The sequence below is a fragment of the Ciconia boyciana genome, chromosome 1 (assembly GCF_034638445.1).
Source record: "Ciconia boyciana chromosome 1, ASM3463844v1, whole genome shotgun sequence".
Classification (NCBI taxonomy): Eukaryota; Metazoa; Chordata; class Aves; order Ciconiiformes; family Ciconiidae; genus Ciconia; species Ciconia boyciana.
Window position 1 is genome coordinate 120,050,367 of NC_132934.1, and position 21,690 is coordinate 120,072,056.

The 21,690-nt window shown below is 46.2% G+C and overlaps 1 protein-coding gene across 1 annotated transcript in view; it reads right to left on the reverse strand.

The window, feature by feature from the left end:
* The window catches only part of ERG (ETS transcription factor ERG), a 148,882-nt gene extending 148,626 nt beyond the window's left edge, over positions 1-256 (reverse strand). Inside the window, exon 1 of the mRNA XM_072846650.1 lies at positions 132-256. The gene's annotated coding sequence lies outside the window, so the exon portion shown is untranslated. The remainder of the gene's footprint in view (positions 1-131) is intronic.
* Between the last annotated feature and the right edge of the window lie 21,434 nt (positions 257-21,690).

Here is a 21,690-nt window from a genome sequence, read left to right on the forward strand (position 1 = left end):
ACGCACACGCACTCACACGCACACGCGGGGAAGCCCAGCGGGAGGCGGGCGAGCCGCGCACGCCGGGGAGAAGCGGGCGGTGCGCCCCGTCCCGTCCCGTCCCTCCCGCCCGCGGGCCCGGGGCTCCTTACCGGGCCGCCGCTTCTGCCCGCCGCCGCCGCGCTGCCCCGGCCTTCCCCGGGCACGCCTCGGGCCCCGCCGCACCGCCGGGCATCGCCCGCCGCTCTCCCCGGCGCTTCTCAGCCAGCGGTCAGCGCCGAGAGCCAGCGTACAAAGCAGAAAGCCCAGTACTCCCTTAATTAAAAATAATAAAAAAAAAAAATTAAAAGCGTCTCAGTTTTTAAAGCAGAACTACATAATGTATTAATTGGTTGCTATTAGCATGCAGTTTTATTGAGCATAGCACACAGAAGTCTGATTGTGAGCGAGGAGTGTTTTCAATGAAAGTGGAGTTATTTTAGCTGCAGACATGTTTACATTTCTGTGGTTTAGTCTATAACTTTCTCTTTTTCTTGCTTCAGAATTCTGCTCCATGAAGCAAAGCCCTTAGCTCCCAGACATTCCAAAAAGTCTGCCAAAATAATAGGAAAAAAAAAAAAAAGGAGAAGAAATAAAAAAGCACACACAGAGACCCCCAGGTCTGGGTCAGGCTCAGGGCTGGATATGGGCAGAGCAAGTATACCCCCTCCTCACTCTCTCTCCAGTTAAAAAGCCTTCAGGGCTCCATTTCCTGTTTTTAAGGAAAAAATAAAGCGGGTCTAGGTCTGATTTTAGACACCGCCTAGACCAGGGCTGGTGGGTGCCGAGGACCTTTAACTCTCTCGATGCCAAAGGGTACCCAATAACACGCCAGTCCGGGCAACCGCACGCCTCCCTCCCTCTGAGAATAGCCATAGCAGCAAGATGGCTTTTTACCTCGCTGTACATTTTTGAGTGACTGAGAACAGCAAGCGCAGGACCTGAAGGTCCCAAGCAACAACGTGGTGCACGTCCACCACAAGCTAGCAGAGCGAAGAGACAAAATACCCCAAAAGTGGGACCGAGTACCCTCTGCCGCAGACCTGCCGCAGCAGCACCCACCTATGGAGATCTCCCGGCGAGCCCCTGCGGTCCCTTCCCCGCAGGCCGCGGTGCAGAGCTGGGGACGGTGCTGCTGCCCGCCCCACTTCCCCCCAGCCGCTGCCTCCCCTGCTAGAGATAGGCAGCCTCGCTCGTGTGGCCCTCATTGAATGGGCGTGAAAACAACTCGAGCTTTTGGGCATTAAATCCACAGCTTAGGAAAATCAAAACAGAGCAGTTTGGTTAAAATTAGAACACGCACTAGTGAATGAAGCAAGAAGTTAGTGGACACCTCCCCACAAAACTATCGACTCGAGTTTTCCACTCTGAGGCTTGGTAGGTTATGATATGAATAGAAACAGCGTGATCAGAATGAAGTACCCCTGTAATGAAGGGTTGTGTCTCCAGGGAGTTAGGGAAATGACAAGGGGAGGTGGCGGGAGAGAGGAGGATGCTGCAGGGCCGAGAGCCACAGCAGCAGGCGCGGACCCGGCTGGGGCACCCGGCAGGGCCGGGATCCCCTGTCCCACTCCTGCACCTCTGCCTTGAGCAACCTGCCCCGGGACGGGGGAACCCGTGGATCCGCCAGCAGGAACGCAAAGCCTCAAGTGGGGCAGGGGAGGAACAACCACAACTGGCTTTCTTGGCCAGGCAGATGGTCATAGTCCCCCTGCCCCCCAACATTTGCCTCCCAACTTCATCCCAAGCATTTTTAGGTGTCCCGCTCCCCCCCTTTTTTTTCCTCCCTCCTCTCTTTTTATTTTACATGCCAGATGACTCCTGTATATTTGGACCTTTCGCTTTTGAAGAAGCCAGAAAGCATTATGATTTCCTAATGCTTAAAAAAAGAAAAGAAAACACCTTTCCCCAAAGATGTTTTATATTAATTTAAGTATCGGTTCCTGGTTCATGTCAGCCCCTTTCGCAATGAAATGTCCTGCGTGGGCTGTCACACCTGCTAAATATAATCCTCTCTTTCTTTTGATATTCTGCAAAGGGCCTTTAAAGGTTCACATCCTCCAGTCTGGAGATTTAATTGCTTCATCTCAGATTTTAAAAAGCCTTGTAAATTTCTGAATTTTGTCGATTTCAAAGCAGAAGGAGGGGGGATGCGATAGGGATGCGAGGGCGAGGGAGAGGCGATGCTGAGCGCACCGTGCTGATACCACCGGGCCTCGTAAAAGCTCCGACCCACCGTCCCGTCCCGCAGCTTCTGCTCTTTGGGGCAGACAACTTGAGCTGGTTTTATGACTTACCAATGAGTTAAATATGAAAATAGTAGCCTATTTCGCTATGGTAAATGCTCACCAGGGAGGAAATCACAGATTCGGTTTTATAGAAGGTAATGGAGTGAGATTACCCGCACTAATGTACTTAACTGTTCAGAGATCATAAATCTAGCAGGGAGACGGCCCCCAAACCAGTCGCTCCCCGAAACAAGCTGCGGCCAGCAGCGTTTTCGTCCTTACGATGTGCCGGTGGCACTAGGTTTGCCTGGCGGTGCTGCGGTTAGACACCCCTGGCCAGGAGGAGTGGGAGTTCGATACCCCTGTAGGGGGGCAGGGACCGAGCTGCCCCTCGCCTGGGGCCAGAAAATGCACGGCAGGAGGGGAGCAGACAGGGCAGGTGGGCTGCGGGGGGTCCTGCAGCCCCTGTCACCCACCACTTCACCACACTGTACATGCAGCAGCTCTCTAACATGCGATGGCCACAAACTGCTCTGCAAAACTGTGTGATGCGTAATTCCTATTAACCTGAATAACGCAGCGGAGAGGGGGACACTGAGCACGCTGTCAGCTTCTTGCTGCACCCTGGGGGATGTGGATGCAGGAACAGTACCCATGGCAGGGCCCCCAGATCCCATATTTTCCTTGAGGAGATGCAGCAAAGCCAGTGGGGGTCACACCCAGCTATTGGTGTGCCCACGCGGCCGTGTCTCTCCTGCGTCACCTTCAGATGCAAAGTCCCGTGCGGTCACTCTCAGGCTGAGGGGACAGGCAGCCCCACTGCAAACGAGCCACCACCACAGAGGACAGGAGACGAGCTGGGGGACTTCCTCGTGCAAAGCTGCTCTGCATTATCCTTTCAAGCTGCAGTCGGGGACTGAGGTTTAAAGCGCTGCCCAATAAACCAATCTTCTGCTGATCCTTTAAACTCTACATGCGTAACCTAAAATCTTCAGCCGATGTTTCTGCAGAAAGCCGTTCCCTCTGTGATGGGAGCACAAGGTAGGAAAGGGATGGAGGGAGGGGCCAGCCAGGTGGGAGGCTGGAGCATCCCTTGCTGTGCCGCCAACCTGCACGGCTAAGGTGGCATCGAGAAGCCCCCTCCTGTAGCCACCCCCAGCTCACATTGCCCTGCAGCTGTTTGCTCGCAGCCAGTTGCTCTGTCATGGCGGTTGTCCCCAAAGCTGGCCCTGGTGCCCTGTGTGGGGACAGGATCCTCCCTGCAGACCCGTTCCTGGAGCTTCTCTCATGAGGAAGGAGGAAACTTGCAGGTAGTAGCAGATGAAGAGTGGGCCTTCGAGCGCTGCCTCTTGTTCAGGAGTGTCATGTGGAAAGAAAACAGTGTTCACATCATTTTCCATCTCCTTTAAACACAGTTTTCAAAATACAAGTTTGAAACAGACAATCAAAAATACCAAATTTTCACATCTGGAAAAAGAAAAAAACCCCACATAACCAGCTCTTTTCCCATTTTTCTTTCAGAGCAGTGGGCCTATGAAAATACATTTATCATGTAACACGTAGCACAGCCTCGAATAACTTGCAGTCTCTTAATAGCAAAACATACACCTCCTCACTGGGGACCGGACCACTTCAGGGGTGCAAAGCTCACCACCGTTTTAGCCTGGTTGCCGCAGGCTCTGGGGAAGGCAATGGCAAGTGCCGTGGGATTTCAAAATTGGATGAAGGATCCACCTCGACCTCATTTGTCACCAACATGCCTCTGTTTCCACTACTGTTGGGCAAATATTGTGTATTTGAGGTTTGAGGTTCATTGAAGTTTCTGTTTTGAAAAAACAGGAGGAATTCTCTTTGAGCTCCTGTATATACACCCCCCAAAAAGTGCTTTGTCCAGTAGTGCTTTCACTCTGTAACGCCTGGGTTGCCCGTACACCAGCAGAGGAGAGGTGTTTGCTGTGATTGAAAGCCAGCAGGATGGGTTGTGAGCTGCAGCACGGAAACGGTGCTCTGGGCAGATCACAAACTCACGCGGGTTCGGACAAACCAGTTGCCCTCTGTGGGCTACGGTTCTAGCACTTACTTATCTTAGAGGTATTTCAACTCCAATCATTAAATAGAACTGAAGAAAGAAGGGTATTAGTGAAAAGTTCGTAACATTAATGATCATAGTTGTTATCAATGCAATAGGATATATGAAAGACATTTATTTCTTTTGATATGAAACAAGATGAGTAGAGGGGAGATTATTTTATTTTTTCCACTGTGTAACATTTTTGCCTGGTAAAATGCAATTCCAGCACCTGATTTTCTCAGTAAAATCAGACAGGATTAACACTGTACCTATGAAAATACCATTTAAGATGAACTTGTCTGGCAACAAAAAGGGGACACCTTTATAAATATTACCTCTCACAGGTGTGGATGACATTCACTAATAAAGGTTCTCTTATGTAAAAATGACATTTAAACCAAGAGAGAGAGGCAGTTATATAGACACATCCTATTGCCTAGATATGAACAGGCAACTATTTTTCACGTACCAGAAAGGATGACTTTTTTACAGCATTCACAGATTTCTTTTAGTCACACACTGGACACCGACAGCATTTTGGCAGTCTCTGAGAAGACCACTGGAGTCCCTCCTATGAGAGAATCACTTTTAATTAGGGAAGGAAAGATAATTTCTTCTTAACAGCTCTAAGGTGGCAAAAGAAAGGATTTCATTTGGAGAAAGACTGGGACTTACCTGATTAAATATGTGGTTAGATAGATAAGGTATTTGGATAAATGGGATATTGGTCACCAGGATATTCAACACCAATGGATATTCAGGACTGCTGTATCAATTTAAAACAATTCACGCTGTTTCCCAAACAATTGGCCAAAAGGAAAGGGAAAAAATTGTTTGTTTGTTTGGGTTTTTCATTTTTAGTATTTTTTTTTCTGTTTAAACTGATAGCTGAGATTAGAAAGCAAACAATATGTTGGCAGGAAAGGTCCAGGGAACACTTGAGACTCCCATGAATTTCAGCAGGGTTTTTATGAGGTCACAGGTAATGATGGAAGAACTTAAAAAATGTCAAAGCTCTGATCTGAGTGACAGGAAAGCTGGAATGCTTGCCTGAATCCCTCCTAAATATCCCGACTCTCCAAAATAAGGTCAAACTGTCAGCTCTTTTCCTTCTATGTTGGCAGGTAAGTCCCAAACTAGATAAAGCTGAAGGTCAGTCGGCAAGACAAACTGGAATAATGATGAAATAAACACTCCGGTGCAAATTTCCATGGCCAGAACTGAACTTCTGACTCATTTTCAGTTTGGGGTGGGGGGCAGAATTTGTGCCTTTTCCTATTTTATCCAAAGCATTTCCCCTCCCCTCTCCAAACAGGCATTTCTCTGCATCACTGCCTGGATTCAGGGAATAATAACTCATCCGGTGAATCAACACAGAAACGCTGAGCAGTGCATCTTTGCAAGAACTGCAAAATTCTTCAACCACATATTGAAAATTAAAAATAAGAAAGCTAAAAGTTGAAGCATTTTCAAAAACAGAAAGACAAAGTTAGGGTAGGTGGCAAAATGTCATAATTTCTAAACTATGCGTTTATTTACTGGTGAAGAATTCAGCCAGCATACAGAAATGACTCAGGTCTGAATGGACGTTTAAATATAAAAGGCTGCAGATAAATAATGCATGCAGACAAGTCTGACCAAAAATAAAATGCTTACACTGTTCAATAGAGAGCAATTAATAAGTTTAAATACCATAAAGTTACTTGCTTATTATTTACTCATGTCCTTAGCTTTTTGCATTCCCTTTGGTTACTTGGTGTATAGTGGTCTCTGAGGAGGCCATAGCTTAATACAAATGTAACTAAATAGAGAATCAATATCTAGATAAGTAAAATTTTTGCAGGATTTAAATTTGTGAACTATCTTAATTGTCTCTCTTCTTCACATTAGTCTGCTCTTCTGTTTTCTGCATTTGTCATGGTACCAGGAAAAAACTAAATTTTGCCTTCAGGTCTATGGAATCGGTACTATGTTCATATACAAGTGCCTATGCAGCTGTACACATGGCTTTGGCTAGCAGACCTGCATACATACACGGCTCTAAGAAACGTGATTTTAGCATACAGACTTAGTTCTTCCTCTATACCTATCTCTTTGCAGCTCTCCCCATATATAATCACCTCATTTTACCACACCCCTCTTTTATTTAGATAGCTTTCCACAGCGTTTCTTCATTGGCTGTGTCATAAAACAGAGCAATATCTGAAATTATAGTCAGAGGCAGAAAACCAGCCTCCCCCGGAACCTGAAGCTACAAAAAACTTAGCAATATACGAATAGAAGATGCTTGATTTTCCACAGCTACAATTATATGCACACATATGCACGCACGGACACACACACATGTTTCTTTTCCCACCTACCTTGTGGCAGTAGTGCAAACAAGTTACATATATACCCTAGAAACAACATGTATGTAGGCTGCAGGCTGCAGGTCAGAGCTCGCTCTGCTGAATTGCCGGGCACCGACGCAGGTGCCTCAGCAAAGGCTCCCTCTCTGCCGGCTGGAGAGGAAGGGAGAGGCCACTGCAGAAGGTGACTCAGCTCTGGATGTGACACTGAATCACCCTCTGGATGAGCCTCAGCGAAGGGACCCACCCCCTACTTTCAGCTGCTAAAGCTGCTCGTCTGAAGTAGACGACGGTAACTGCTGGAGCTGCAGCACTTGGGGATGTCGGTGACCCACCTGTGTGCGGGGACGGGCATGCCGCCGCAGGTGCTCCTAGCCAGCACCTTGACTGAGGTCTCTGTTACCGGCTGTTGGTGCCCCACGCCCTGTACGTCCCACCACCACATCTCCCAGTCTTGTTCAGCACGAACAATTTATGTTCCACATTTCTTTCAGACGTGATTTTCTGAAATAAGGAAAAATGAAGAACATGTTTAATTCAGGACAGCCATTTGGAGTGGATTAAGTGAGGTCTATTTGTTCTGTCACAGATGAAAAAAATGACATGCCGGGGCCCCATTGTTTTTTGACTTACAGCCTTAGAATACTTTGGGTTATCCCACAAAGGGACACGCTTTCCTTGATTTTGTATCTGAGCCCTTGAATTAACTGGAGAACGCTGAAAGATGCTTGTAGGTCAAGAGGGGACCAGGCTCACATGCACTGTTCATTGCAGAAAGCAAAGTGTTCAAAAGTATATCTCACTCCTGAAATATGCTTCTGACACTGCGGTTTTAGAGCAAAACATGAGAATAGGTTCTTCAGACCAAGAACTGATTTATTTTGTCAAACTACACACGTAGCATAGGTGTGCTGGACATAATGATCTGCCCTAATGTGGCTCCTGAAGGATGACAGTTTCCCAGGGCAACTACGGTTTTGCATGAAGGCTGAAGAAAGCCTTTGCTGCTCACCTTACATATATATATTTGGTGACACTCATGAGTGGAATGAAGATCAGGACAAGGCCCTCCACGTTCCTGAAAATAGTAAGAGGAACGTCCAGAAATGTGCAACAGATGATAACAAGACAGAGACACAAAACAACTGTAAGAAAACCCAGGGTCTTTATTACCATTCATCAGAATAGATTATCCTAATTGGTCCCATCTGGCTTTAAGATTTATGAAATTGATACGGTCTAGGATAGACACTCTGTAAAAAAGCTGTTACCGATGTGAAGCTTGCAAGGACTCACCTTAGCCCCTGCGCCAAAATTCTGACCTGATTTACAGCTCCGAAAATCCCCATTTTAGTGAAATGAGTCCTTACCGTATGAGCAGTGGCAAACGTCACACCACGACCGTGTTGAAATTAAAAGGAAAAACCCAGAGAATATTGCTAACAGGGAGCCGGGCAGTCAGATTCGGCAGCAGCAGCAGCGTATAGCTGGCTGGGGTGTCTTTGCCATAGCAGCTGGCTTTGCATGCCAGGCAGTTTCACTGTGCAGCCATACCGTGGGGACCAAGCCGTACCTATTGGCCTGTCCTGCATCCTTGAGGAAGGGCTGTTCACTGCTGAGCTTCGTTTTTCCCTTTGCCCAAACACGGTATTATTACTTAGCTTTATTTCTGCAAAGCTCTTTGAACCAGAACGATGAAAACCACTTCCCATGATCATTTTAGATATCAGACACATGAGAAAAAAACACACGTGCATTTCATTTGACTTAAAATGTAATTTAAAAAAATTAACAGTTGTCAAATTATTACACTGACTGCTGTCATCATTTGGAATTTCACAGGGAGCTTCTTTTTGAACAGGCTTTTTGTGTAGCTTTTTGGTTTAGTTTCCCTTTGCACATATGAGAAAGTATTTGCACAATTATTTCAAACATTTCAAGCATTTCATATTTTACCATAATGAAAAAATGGGCCAATGTATTGAAAAGTTTGCTAAAGTAGGTGGATGGTTTTTTAATGAAAAGAACAGTTGGTTCCCCAGAAGCATGGGAATTTTTAGCAAGCACTGCACGCTTCGCTTCAGAAATGAGTGAAAATGTTCCTGTTTTTCCAACCAATCTGCCATTTATACAAAAAGCGGGCAGAAGGGCATGTTTTCAGTGGGACAATAGCCATTTTCTTGAGAGCAAAAGAAAAACATAAGGTACGGTGTTACAACAGTATAGATGAGAAGATAAGCTTTTTTTAAAAAAAATGTGACATTGAAGAAAGAAAAAAAGTAGGGGAAAATTTGCACAACTCTGTTCCTTGACTAAAACAAGAGCCTTTTCTGCTTTGGGTGGAAATAGCCATTGCAGTGTATGCAAACTACAGCAAATCCCAGGACAAGCCAGTAGAAATGCAAGCCAGAGAAAGCCTAGCTTTTTGCTTATATTGCACAAAAGCATCTTGCTGTGGAAACGATCCCTCTCTGATCTTTTTCATTTTCTTGACGTAGAAATAAAATAACTTAGAGTCAAATAAAAAGTTGGGAACAGAATAAGCAGTCTAAAACTATATCACACTAGATAAAATTTCCTGGAATTATCTGTGAATTCTTTGAAACTGTATTTTATTTTTTTGTTCAAGACAACTGCTTTGTTGAGGAGGTAATGTATAGATTAAGACAGTACACTTAAACTCCAAAGTCCCCTTGGAGAGTTCTTTCTGGTATAAATCTGCTATCCTTTAACTTGGATTATAAACAATCTACATGATATGCACCTGGTTCTGGCAGGGTCTATATTATTTCACTCCCAAAAGCAGCTTTATAAAGAGAACACACTGCATTTCAACAGCAATATAAATAATGTTGCAGTTTGGGGATCTCTTGCGCCGCTTTCATTTTTCTTTCTTTCCTTTTCATCTGAACTGAACCACACCTCTCTAAAAATACTCACTTTCTTAATGAAAACCATATTTTTGGGCATTTTTTTCCCCCCGCGTGTGCATGACCTGTTGAAATGCCTGCACAATCTTTAATGTCAAATTCAGACGACACGTGTCTTATGAAAGTCTGGGACCCAGCTCTCGGCGGGGCCTCCCAGATCTGTCCCACGTCTTTATGAGAAAGAGGGACAAAACCTTCTGGTTTTGGCATTTTATATTGGAGTCTGCTTTAAGCTAGGAGAAAAAAAAAAGAAAAAAATAGCAACGTAGAGTCTAGACAGAAGAGATTGGGTTGAAATCTGGAAGCTATTCAGTGAGGCTACGGCACATGGCAGCTTGACTGCAGCAAGAGATCACATTACGCTGCCTAATTACACATGAAAAATGTACACATCACTTTTCTTAAATGCTTGGAAAAATAGATGTTCAGATGGCAATTGCAAACTAGTAACTGAGCCAGTCGTACATAGTTGGAACGCTTCACAAATGGCATTTCAAAAGCCTGCATTTTTTTTTTACAATGTAATTATTTTTTTTTGTGTGAGTGTTCATAAAACAACTTCTAAAAAAGGTATCCTAAATTTAGCAGCCGGTTGCACTGCAGAAGGAGCACGAAAGGTGAAAATCCAGCGTGTAAGTAGGAAGAGCGAGGGCCTAATCCTGACTCCCTGTGAGCTGAAAGGCAAATTCCGCCGGGCTTCCTCAGAAGTGCGGTTCGGTCCACAAGCTCACCTGCTTGGCTTTACTTACGCAACCCCAAACTTTTACGCGTTTGCTGTGAGCAAATAGTGCGGTTTATATCTTCAGTGGGAACTTCCATGGGAGTAAAGATAAGCAGAGGCCCTAGTGTTTGCAGTACCTATGGCCCTGAGGTTGTGTGTTTATATCCTTATGCCTATGAAATGTTTAGAAGAGAAGTTTCTCCATTCGTGTGGGCAAGGAGGGGAAAAAAAAAATCTAATTTACTGCATTGTTTGAGCATGAAGCTCTCCTGTCATCATCATCGCCTCCTCCTGACCTCTTCTCCCCAGGCTCTGTTAATGGGTCCTTTTCTGCCCCGCTCTTGCGATGCGCTCGCCACTTCCAGTGACAGGCTGAACCAGTTCAGAGATAAGTTTGGTGGAGTTATTCTTTTGTTTCAGTCGGCTTGAATGACATCTGCTCTTCTTTGTAGGTTAAACACGGATGTTCAAAGACAACTGCTCCAAGGGAGAAAACAGTTTTCCAAGCTACTTCCAAAGATTTGCTATTTCAATCCTTCAGTGCTAACGAGACGTGTAAAAGTGGATTTGCAGGGGAAAGTGTTGTTGGTATGTCTGCCTGCCTCCCAGACTTTCCTTTTCCTAGAAGACTCCTCAGAGAAAGTTTCTGCAACAGCAAAAGAGCCCAATTCTGCACTCCGGGCACGGGGCGGTGCCGCTCTGGGTAAGCAGAGAGGAAAAAGCCATCCTCAAAGCCCACTCTGGTAACAAGGCTCCCCATTTGACTGCTCCCTCCGAGTGCCTTCAAGTTCTTCGCTTCTGGAGCCAGAGGCCGGTCAGACCTTGGCTGAACTGCTAATCCTGCCAGACAAAGAGGAAAGAACATCTTGTAAAGTTTTGTTGCTGTTGTTGTTATTAAAACGGACTAAGCACGGAGTAACTGGCCAAGCTATCTGGCAAAAATGACCTGCAGAGAAGTCCTTTAGAACAAAAATGATCATTTCTGGATATGGGAGGAAGCTTCCCCAGTTAAGGGGATGAACTGAACCGAACCGGCTACTTTCAGTCGGAATATGGCTCATTGCACTGATTATTTTACCACCGTACTCCACAGGACCTTCCTCGGCTTTTCCCTTTTATGGCATGGCTGCAAAAAAAAGGTGCTTTGCTGTTTGCATAGCCTGTGCCTGCTGGAACCCTGCATGAGAAATACCGGTCACACAAGAATTAAAAAGATGCCCGAATACTGCAGGCAGAATACGCATTCGAAACCGCTCTGCTCTTGCCAGGGGCAGCTTTCCTGCTTTCCCCGGTGGGAGGGAAGGACGGGGCTCTGCAGCACCCGCCTGGGGCAGGCAGGGCAGGAAACCCTCCCGGGGAAGCGCAGAGGGGCTGCCGTGGAGGGGTGGGATGCTGGCGAAAGCGGGAGCCACGACCACATTAAGGGACGTGCCGTTCCCCTTTTGAACAGGCAGGAACCATTGCGGGCAAGGGCTTCCTTCCCGGGTTAGCCTCTGCAGAGGTTTGGAGCAGGCGGACAGACCTGGGCTCGGGCGCTGAGCAAGCGGCTTGGCCCCCGCCTCCTCTGGGTATCTCCCCGCTGTATATTTTGTGTGCCACTGTGGTCGGAGGCAGCGGCACCAAACTCTGAAAGTCCTTCAGCAAAGTAAGGCCTCATCTTCCAGAAGGGTCAGGCTTGCATGTAATTTATGAGAGTTGTGGTAGCCCTGCTACCCTCTCGCTGTTTGCGATGAATTTTAAATAAAGTGAATATTTTCTCTTCTGCTCGCATTCAGAAAGGTCACTGGTAAAGAAGGAGGAATGATCGCAGGAAACAAATCATTTCCTTTGGTCATTCCTCTCACCACAGCCACGCTATTTTTAACAAATCTTATTAAAAATTATACAACCCTGTCTTTTCTGGAATCTATTTTATTGAACAAGTACAAAATAAACCAAGACAGGAAAAATGCACCATTTGGAGTAGCTCTTTTTGCTGCAACTGATTTAGCAAAACAAGCCACAGGGGAATGCAAATGGCTTTCTAGAACTGCTTCCTGCGGCCATCTCTCTCTCCATGTGGAAGAGAGGAATACTTTAAGTTAACCAGCTGCATCACTTCATACAATAGTAAATTATTCTAAGTGTTCTGGTCACCAAAAAATACACTGTCTCCCAGGTTATTCCCATTATCAGTGTTATTTGTTTAATTTCTTGCTGCAGCCAGCTTTAAACAGCGCCTTTTCAAAATGTTGTCGAACCCATGGGTGTGTGTTTAGCAGAAGGGGCTAAAACTGACCTGCCAGATTTGGGGATGTTAGGCCCCTTCCTGGTGGGGTCAGCTGGGACAAGAATTTGACAGAGGGAAATTCTTTGCACAAATATTTTTCTGCAAATGCGTGCAGAAAATGTCGCAGATCACTTGTAAGTGTTTACTGCCTTACTTACCATCTAGAAATAATTAATACATTTGGAAATCTTATGAACAAATGTGAAAAATCCCTCTGCTTGCAGATGTTTCTGTTTAGGTGGTAAGAGGTGAGGCTGATGATGAGATGGTCTTACATGAATGTAAGCTTTCTGTTCACCGAGGTATCTTTCACCATCACTGCATTAGTACCACTCATTATCAGCCACTACCGACTTCATTAGGGCCAAGGTATGGCCCTACACATACAAAGACTGAATTTTACACTGAGAGATTATGTATAAATGGAGAAGATATCAGAGTTGCAAAGAAACGTGAATTTGGGCCCTGATCATTCAAAAGATTTAGGTGCCTAACTCAAAATTATTTCAATGGGGATTAGTTGCCTAAAGACCTTGATGGAACTCTTCTTCTGCATCAGAAGTGAAACTACAAGGTCGCATTACAATAGGTGAAGTACTAATATTTACCATGAACAGATATCCTTGCCACAAGAAAAAGAATGTCCTTTGGACTGCTGCTCTCCCCATCCACAAAAATTTTGTCTCCATTTACGAAAGCACACTTCAATGAATCTACCTCTCCTAAGATATACAAGGAAAACATCTGTGCTGGTTTTGGCTGGGGGAGAGTTAATTTTCTTCATAGTAGCTAGTATGGGGCTGTGTTTTGGACTTGTGCTGAAAACAGCATTGATAATACAGGGATGTTTTAGTTATTGCTGAGCAGTGCTTACACAGCGTCAAGGCCTTTTCTGCTTCTCACCCCACCCCATCAGCGAGGAGGCTGGGGGTGCACAAGAAGCTGGGAGGGGACACAGCTGGGACAGCTGACCCCAGCTGACCAAAGGGCTATTCCATACCATATGGCGTCATGCGCAGCATATAAAGCTGGGGAAGAAGAAGGAATGGAGGTCATTTGGAGTGATGGCGTTTGTCTTCCCAAGTAACCATTAGGCATGATAGAGCCCTGCTTTCCTGGAGATGGCTGAACACCTGCCTGCCCATGGGAAGGAGTGAATGGATTCCTTGTTTTGCTTTACTTGTGTGTGCAGCTTTTGCTTTCCCTATTAAACTGTCTTTATCTCAACCCACAGGTTTTCTCACTTCTCTTCCGATTCCCTCCCCGATCCCACTGGGGGGAGTGAGCGGGTGGCTGGGTAGGGGTTAGTTGTTAGCTGGGGTTAAACCACGACAACATCTCTAGAGAATGGAATCAAGCACTGCTCCACAGAAGAGCTAAAGCCATTTCAATATGCAAGTTTAGCTTGGAGGAATCTCATTATAGGTTTGTGGGAGGGGGCAGGGAATTTTACATGTGTCATCTCTTATATGTTATCACTACCCATAAGGGCAGCAATGTTCATTATGCTGATGGCTTAAGTACTAAAGGCACTTGCCCTACTCATTTTGTTTAGGCTTCAAAAAAATCGTCTGTTGACAAGCTAATCTGTTATTGACCTGGATCAGATGTAGTTTTAGAAGTAAAGGACTCTCTATTCCTTGAGATCCACCAGGATAGGTGTTCCACAGTGTGCATAGGTGTGCCACAGTGTTCCTCCTGTGTTGTGAATACACATGTGCATTTGTGTAAAAGCACGAGTTTATAATCAAGTATATTTTTTAAAGTTATTGTAATAATTATTATAGAAGATGCCAATCATGGCCCAATATCTTCTGAAGACTGGCAAGTGCTCAGCTGGGGACAGAGCCTGTACCTGGCTCTCAATCCATCCATTGCAATTGGCATCTAGTTCTGTGGCCGAAGTAAAACCACTGAAACACCATCAATGAAGACCTTAAAACGGCCAAATCCTGTCTGGCAGCTGACCCTTGTTCTGTTAACTCTACAACCCATACACGTATGAATGCCTTAAGACAGGTATTTTAAAAGATTTTGAGATTTTAGACAAATAGAACATAGATAATAGAAATAGACAATAGATAATAGAATAATTTCAGAGAGATTATATCTCCTGATAACAAAAACATTTAGAACTTACTCTCACATGTCTCTGAAGAGGTACCCCAGAAATCTCACCATGATACCTGAGCATGCTTCAGCCCTGCATTACAAACGTCTGATAGAAGTGATCCTCTATTTCTCTCCCCAGAAGAATCATGGGTCTTGTGTCTTTTACTGTTTAGGGCTCATTTCTTCTTTTATTCAGAGGATGGAGACAGCTTAGATATTCAACCATATATTTTTCCAGCATGTTCTTTCCTACAGACTGCCATAGATCATTCCAGCAGATCTGTATTTGAATATGAAACAGTTTCTTCTCCTCCAGAGCTGTTTGCAATTTACAGTGACTTCAAGAGACAACGAAATTGAGCTTATTGGGATATTAAGCTTAATTATAATCCTTCTTGCTTCCAGGTCAGGTTCTCAGACAGTTACCTCTTCCACGCACCAACCCATGTTTGGTCCGGCATTTGTGAGAGTAGCTGAGCAGACAGCTGTCCTGGACGTGGCATCTCAAATGCTGCAGGTACCATTGACACACATCTCCATGTTCTCAGTGACCATGTAACAAGGATGTTTCCGTAGAGGCAAGTACACCTGTGCTATGGGCATCAAACATTAGAAAAGAACCGCCGACTTCTGCTACAATCCAGGTGCACCAGCATGCTCCAGCTTCATTAACAAAGAATTTGTAGCTCCGAGGGTAGTTCAAAGATGACAGTCTCCCTGTTGGCATTGCTTGATAAGGCTCTACCCCTCAAAATTTCACTTCACATCCTGGTTCTCTCTTGGATTTGGAAGATCTGTAAACAGGGATCTTGCACTGGTCATCAGTGGTTCCCTGGAACGGTGCCTACAGACTGTAAGATCTTGGATCTGAGGTTAGCACTGTGGATTAATTCTGAAGGCAATCCTGTAGGTCTTGAAATAAAAGGCTCCGGTATGAAGGCTTCCCCAAAATCTGAGATGCATTTAGGCACTAATGGTGAGGGGCCTGACATCTGCAGGGAGAGACCCATCTGAAGAATAAGGAAATATGAATCCAGATGATCTCAAGGTCATATTCTGTTCAGAGTTTTATTCCAGTTTTCTCTTTCTAGCTTAATAATAGCAATAGAGATCTCTTTTGAAAGATCAGGAGGTAGCAAGGAGGAATGCCAGGGAGCAGCAAGAGTGGGGCTGCTCCATGCAGAGGGGATGACCCAGGAGCTGAAGGTGACCCCAGCACAGGCTGTGTCCTCACCAATGGGGCACTGTCCTGTGGCATCTGAACATGGCAGGCAGAGCCTCATAACAGGGTCCATCAACAATCCCCGAGGCAGCAAGTGATGAGCAAGGTTCAGGGTTCATCCAAGAAGTCCAGGCAGGACATGGGGCTAGAGACCACGCTATACCTGCACAGTAGGTCAGGCAAGGAGCAAGTGCCCAGGCTGAGCTTAAATGGAGCTCCTGGCCAGTGGGCAGAGGGTGTTTTGGTGGGGGTACCAGGTGAGGGTGGTTGGGGCAACTGAGGCCTCTTTGCTACCAGGGTCCTGACAATGACCTAGCTGCAGACTTAAACAAAGAAAAAAACACAGAAGAAATAACACCATACAGAGCTTCAAGAATGAAGCAAAAGGGAAAGCTGGTGAGGGTTTCAACAGGAAAACCGGTTTAATCTCCAAGTAAGTGTTAGCTAAGGAGAACTGAGGGTTAAGAAGCGAACACTACCCTTCACAATGCACAAAGAGTGACAGCATACATGCGTACGGACAGCCCAGAGCAGAGCGAGCTGTACTGCACGTGGCACACAGCCCACTGAACCGAGCGTGCAGATCATCACTCAAAGGAAGAGCAGCAGCAGTTTAAGGACCTAAATCCGTTTGGCTGGGAAAGCTGCCTGCTGCTAGCGAAGTCAAAAGAAAGTTCAGTGCTTGAGGTGACTGGCATTTTTGGATGACAGAAAGCCCCGCTTAAATCTTTGCAAGCTGTTGACACTAAAACTTAAGAAAATCCCCTTTTCACTAATGCCACCTCAGTAAGCGCTCTGCAATTGGGGATGAAATTTCCCATCCAGCCCAGAGGAGCAGTCTTGGTACAATGCCTGCTTGCCCAGGTGGGCAGGGAAGACCCCTGCTCAAATTCATGTCCCACTGTTCTTCCAGCTATGGAATGGAGACACTGAAAACATTTACTGGAACTGAAAGGCTTTTGCTACCTTTTTCTATTCGGGATATCACAGGAGGGCTCCACACCTCACAGATGGAGTCCTAACAGGATACAGCAAAGGTAAACAGACAGAAAATGAGGAATAGCTTATTTAGCTGAAATTGAAGAGGGACTGTAGGTCAGGAGGAAAGATCACACAAGTTGGAATACAGCCAGGACACCAAAGGTAGACCTTTAAAACTTGCAAAAAAATGCTATAGGAGCTTTACTGAATACAAACAGCCAGGAGCTATCGACACACACAGTCTCCCTGTGGTTCGCCCCCCACCCTGCCCTTCCTTTCTCCTTCTCTTTTCTCCCTGCCCTCCTGGGTACCTCTCTGCACAACCTATGGCACCTCCACAGCCAGAGAAAAGAAAGACCGTGGACCTCTGAATTGCCGTGGCATGCTTCCTGACGTACATAGATGCCTGCAGGGTTCCATTTGCGCATCCACTGTGAGAGGTGACAGCACTGAGGTGTGAGGCAGGCTGGGGGCTGAACACAAACGGGGTCTTTCTTACGAATCCTTTCCAAAAGCTCCAAATGAATATACCCTGAAGAAACACACAATTTCCCCCTGGCAGTAGCTACTTATGAAGCCTAATACATTTAATTTTGGAAGGAGGTGTCCTTGGGTTCAGTTTAAAAAAACAAAACAAAACACCTCAAAATCATAGTTCCGCGATATAAAGAAAACTGTGGAAACCCTGTTAAAAAGTGTCACTGTATTAAGTTGTGCAGTTTGGTTTCCTTCTAATTTCTGTGTTCTTTTGTCACAATTTAAGGTGAGGAAAAGAATGTTTCTCGAACTGATATTATGCTGACATCCAACAATTCAGAGTACATGTCCTCGGAATTTTTATAAAGTGCAATTTTAAAATATTATTTTTCCAAAATACTGCCCAAAGGAACCATTCTGGATGATCAAACAGCCCTTGTAACTGCTTTAAATGCTCACGCAGCATTTCTCCAAATAAGGCCTTGTATGAAAACGAAACACCACAGGGGCACCATGAAACACCAGTTAGCACCTTTATAAAACTCTGCTTCTAAGATTAACTACGCTACAACCCTGGCAGATCACAGAATTGTGAGTCTTGTATGAGCACAGAGTGGAATTGTGTTAATTTGTCTCAGAGGATGCAATTGCAATAGTCCTTTCTCCTCTTCAGAGAAATCCAGCTTGGAGCACCGAGACGGCGCACACCAGGAGACATTTTACGGGAACATGCTTTTGCACGGGGGTGCTCCCTCGTTCACACAGCTTGCCTTATGCCCTTCAAATTGCACCAGTCTGTCTGAGGAGGAAAAGCAAAGGTCTATGCTGAATTCTGCTCTGTGGGTCCAAGCAACGTTTCGTCCTTATGTCGCGTTGGGTCTTTGGCATTGCGAGATGTCGTTGCATGTTTGGGAAGAGACGAGGCAAACAGAAAAGGGCTGAAAAGCAATCAATGCTGCTTCCTTCCCTTCTTGTGTTTTCTTTCGCCAGCTACACAATATTCTCTCAGAGAAATCTGCAAGCCATCAAGTGCATCAGAGCCCGGGCTGCATTTGCTAGAAGCGGAGCCGAATGTTCAGCAGGAGCCCACCTCCCAGCCGGGAGCGTGACCCCGTTTCAGTGCCGCACATGCAGAAAACTCCTGCTCCTCTCGTGCCTTGCAGGGCAGGTTAACACAATGCTTGGACTAATCCAGCACCTCGGGGCTGTCAAAAGGAGTGATCCTACTCCCAGCCCTGCTCTGGACAGGGGCCTCAACACCCTCTTGAGAGAGCGTGCTTCTTTTTTCCTCTCTTTTTTTTTGGTCAGGTCAGTTTTTGGCTTTGGTTCCCCAGCCGGCTCGCGGCAGAGGCACGTATGGACACGCAGGGCTGGCAGGAGGGAGGAGCAGGAACACTCTGCTGAAGGCAGTGGGCAGGAGCCTTGGTCATAGCCTAAGTTCATATGGCCTTAAAAGGCTGGCATCGCAGGTGACTCTACGTGCCCTCTATGGACTGGTAAATGAGAGAACAGGGAGAATTGAGATCCAGCGAGAAGGTGTTTTTGTCTGAGCCACCCACCTGAATGGGACAGCGAGGGCTCCCCAGCTAACCCCAAAGCGTCTGGCACGCCAACACGGCACAGGGACAGGCCAGGCAGCAGCACTGCCTTGATCTTAAAAGCAGGACAGAAGCAGGATCTCCACGGCAGCACGCGCGCAATAATTTGACCTGCCGCTCAGTGACGACAGCCTGAGGTGGTCACATCGCCTTTGCTCCAGAGCTCGTGCATTCCCCGTGATCTGTGCATCGGGTCCCCTGGCACAGAGACGGTCCCAGTCCAGCAGTGGGGTACTGACAGAGTGCATGAAGGCTGAGGCAAAACAAGGAGCCGACCCCAATTTTCATAGTCCAAAGAACGTATCTTAACCCGTGGAGAATTTTTCTTCTTGAGAACGAAACTCTTTGCCTCACCCCATCCTGCTCTTTTTACCTTTACGGTCCGTCATCTTTGCAGGCTTTTAGAATTTTTAGTTTAAAAAGGACTTGTGGAGTAATTCCTGCCATTAGTAAATAACACAAAAGCTGATAAACTGTTAAAAAAACAAGGGGGCCTTGCCAAGAGACTTAGACGAGACATTTGTTTTTGGGAAACCCTCTGCACAGTACAGTCCACATGCACACTTAATCACGCAGAGAAACATTTACTGTAGGATATATTTTTAGGCAATTTTTCAAGTGGCAAATTTCCACTGGGGTACAGCACTTGTCCTGTCATAATTAACTGTACAGAAAATATTAGTCTAGAGCAGGCCTGCCTGATGGCGGAGGGAACGCGCTACGCCCAAGTTCAAGAGAGGAGCAGGGTCTCTTGCTGTGTGGGCTAGTGAAGACTAAGCACATTACACGCATATTTGGCCATCACCACCACGAAAGGCCATGAGCTTCCCTTGCAGTGTGTGCTTGGTCCTGGAGCTGAATAGTTTTCAGCTGCACAGGATGCTGTTTGGCTGCTCCGAGAGATGAAAAAAAGATGTAGGAGTCAATCACTGGAGAAGGGAGGTTGGATTTAAAAAGAGGATTAATGTGACAGCCAGGGATCTGAAGGGTTCTGGAAAACCCGGGAGGCCTCGCAGCTCCTGTCGAGCGGGCGCCTGCCAAGTCACACAGATCTGCAGCGTGACACATGTCTCCCATCTTGGATCTCGTGGCTGCACAAAGAGCTCGTGTGCTCACACAGCTCCAGGCAGCTGCCGTCTCCCTCTCCGCGAAGGGCCAGCGCCACACGCTGCGTCTTCCTGCATGGCTTCTGCCTTCTCCTTTTGCTTTCAGTGTTTATGGGTTTTAAGAACAAAACCAAGGAGCAGGACTGACGGGGGGGGTGCTGAGGTCAGTCCTCCGGCACGTAACCCCCATCCCTCCGACCGCGCTCTCTCCCCTGGCTTCATGTGTCTGAGCATGCCGAAAGTGCAGACAGCACCGGTCCCTGGCTCGAATCTAGGACAGCCTTAAAAGCTGTCATGCTGTGAGTCAACAGGGATGGGTTTAAGCATGTACTGAAGGGCTTTGCTGAGTGAGAGTCTTACAGAACAGAATGGCAAGTCATCCCCAGTAAAGTGTTTTGTTGTGGTTTCTTTTAACAGGGTAATGTTGGCTTGAGAAGATCCTTCCCACACATCTTCAAGACAGGGAACAGTTGGAGTAGGTATTTTACTGGCAAACCAAGTGGAACTCAACTTTTAAACGTTGTCATTCCTTGAAGAATTCGTGCCATTTTTTTCATGCTAGTAAAAGGACAGACGCAGCTTTAGCACCATTCCAGGAGCTTTACTAAATCACTGGTGTGGCACTCACACACCTCACGTCCCAAACACTAGCGTACCTGCTATCACGCTGCTACGCTACTCAGCCACAGGGGCAATACATATAATGCAACAGGCTGCTCTGAGAAGTTTCCAGGTCATGTCTTGACCAAACTGAGTCCATTTACATGAGAAGTATTTATGGGCTAGAGGATGATGAGAACTACTGAACCCCCCACCTTGTCGTACCCAGATACATCCACTTTCTCTGGCTTACTTGATCATCGGTCACGTAGATTTATACTGGTGCGTGTTCATAAGATGGGAGATAGACCAGGAGTGAGAAACTAATTTGTGAAATGAAAGCTGAGCTTTGACTCCACTTTTCCTGCACTCTTCGGATCTGTGAGAACCCCCCTGCTAACTGTTTGGCAAGGCCTGAAGTCTAAGTGGAACAAGAGTCAATGAAATCCTGTCTATCAAAGTTTATGGTAACCCCTAGTAAATAGGCAATATTTATTTTACAGGTGAATTCAGACACCCTCTGGTAATCTACAGAAAAAGTAAACTCGCGCTGTGAGCAAGCACATTGGGTTCAGCCGACCCTGGTGGCTGACTGGTGGGCTGTCTGCACAGTAAGGAACTCCACCGTTGTGCCATAACATAGAAAAGTCACTCAGCTCTGGGCTTATTCGACTCCAACACCAAAAGCTAGTACCATAGGGCGATGCTGGGGTAAAACTCTACCCTGCATAGCTAACACAAGTCTTCTTATGTCTCAGTTTTGGATCTTGAAAAGGGCCTTTTATCACAGGTTTTTGTGTATTGTGTGTCACACCGCAGTCCTTAGGCTAGTCCGTGGTTGGCCACTGGTGTGTATCTGTCCCTACTCCAGCAGTGTACAGCATTGACCCTCCTCTGGGCAGTCCCTGAGAGGAGATCTGTGAGCAGCAACTAATGACATCTGGGCGTCTATCCTCTATCCTCTTTCTGTCCTCTGCTGCCCGATCAAATGTGTGTCTGGCTGAGG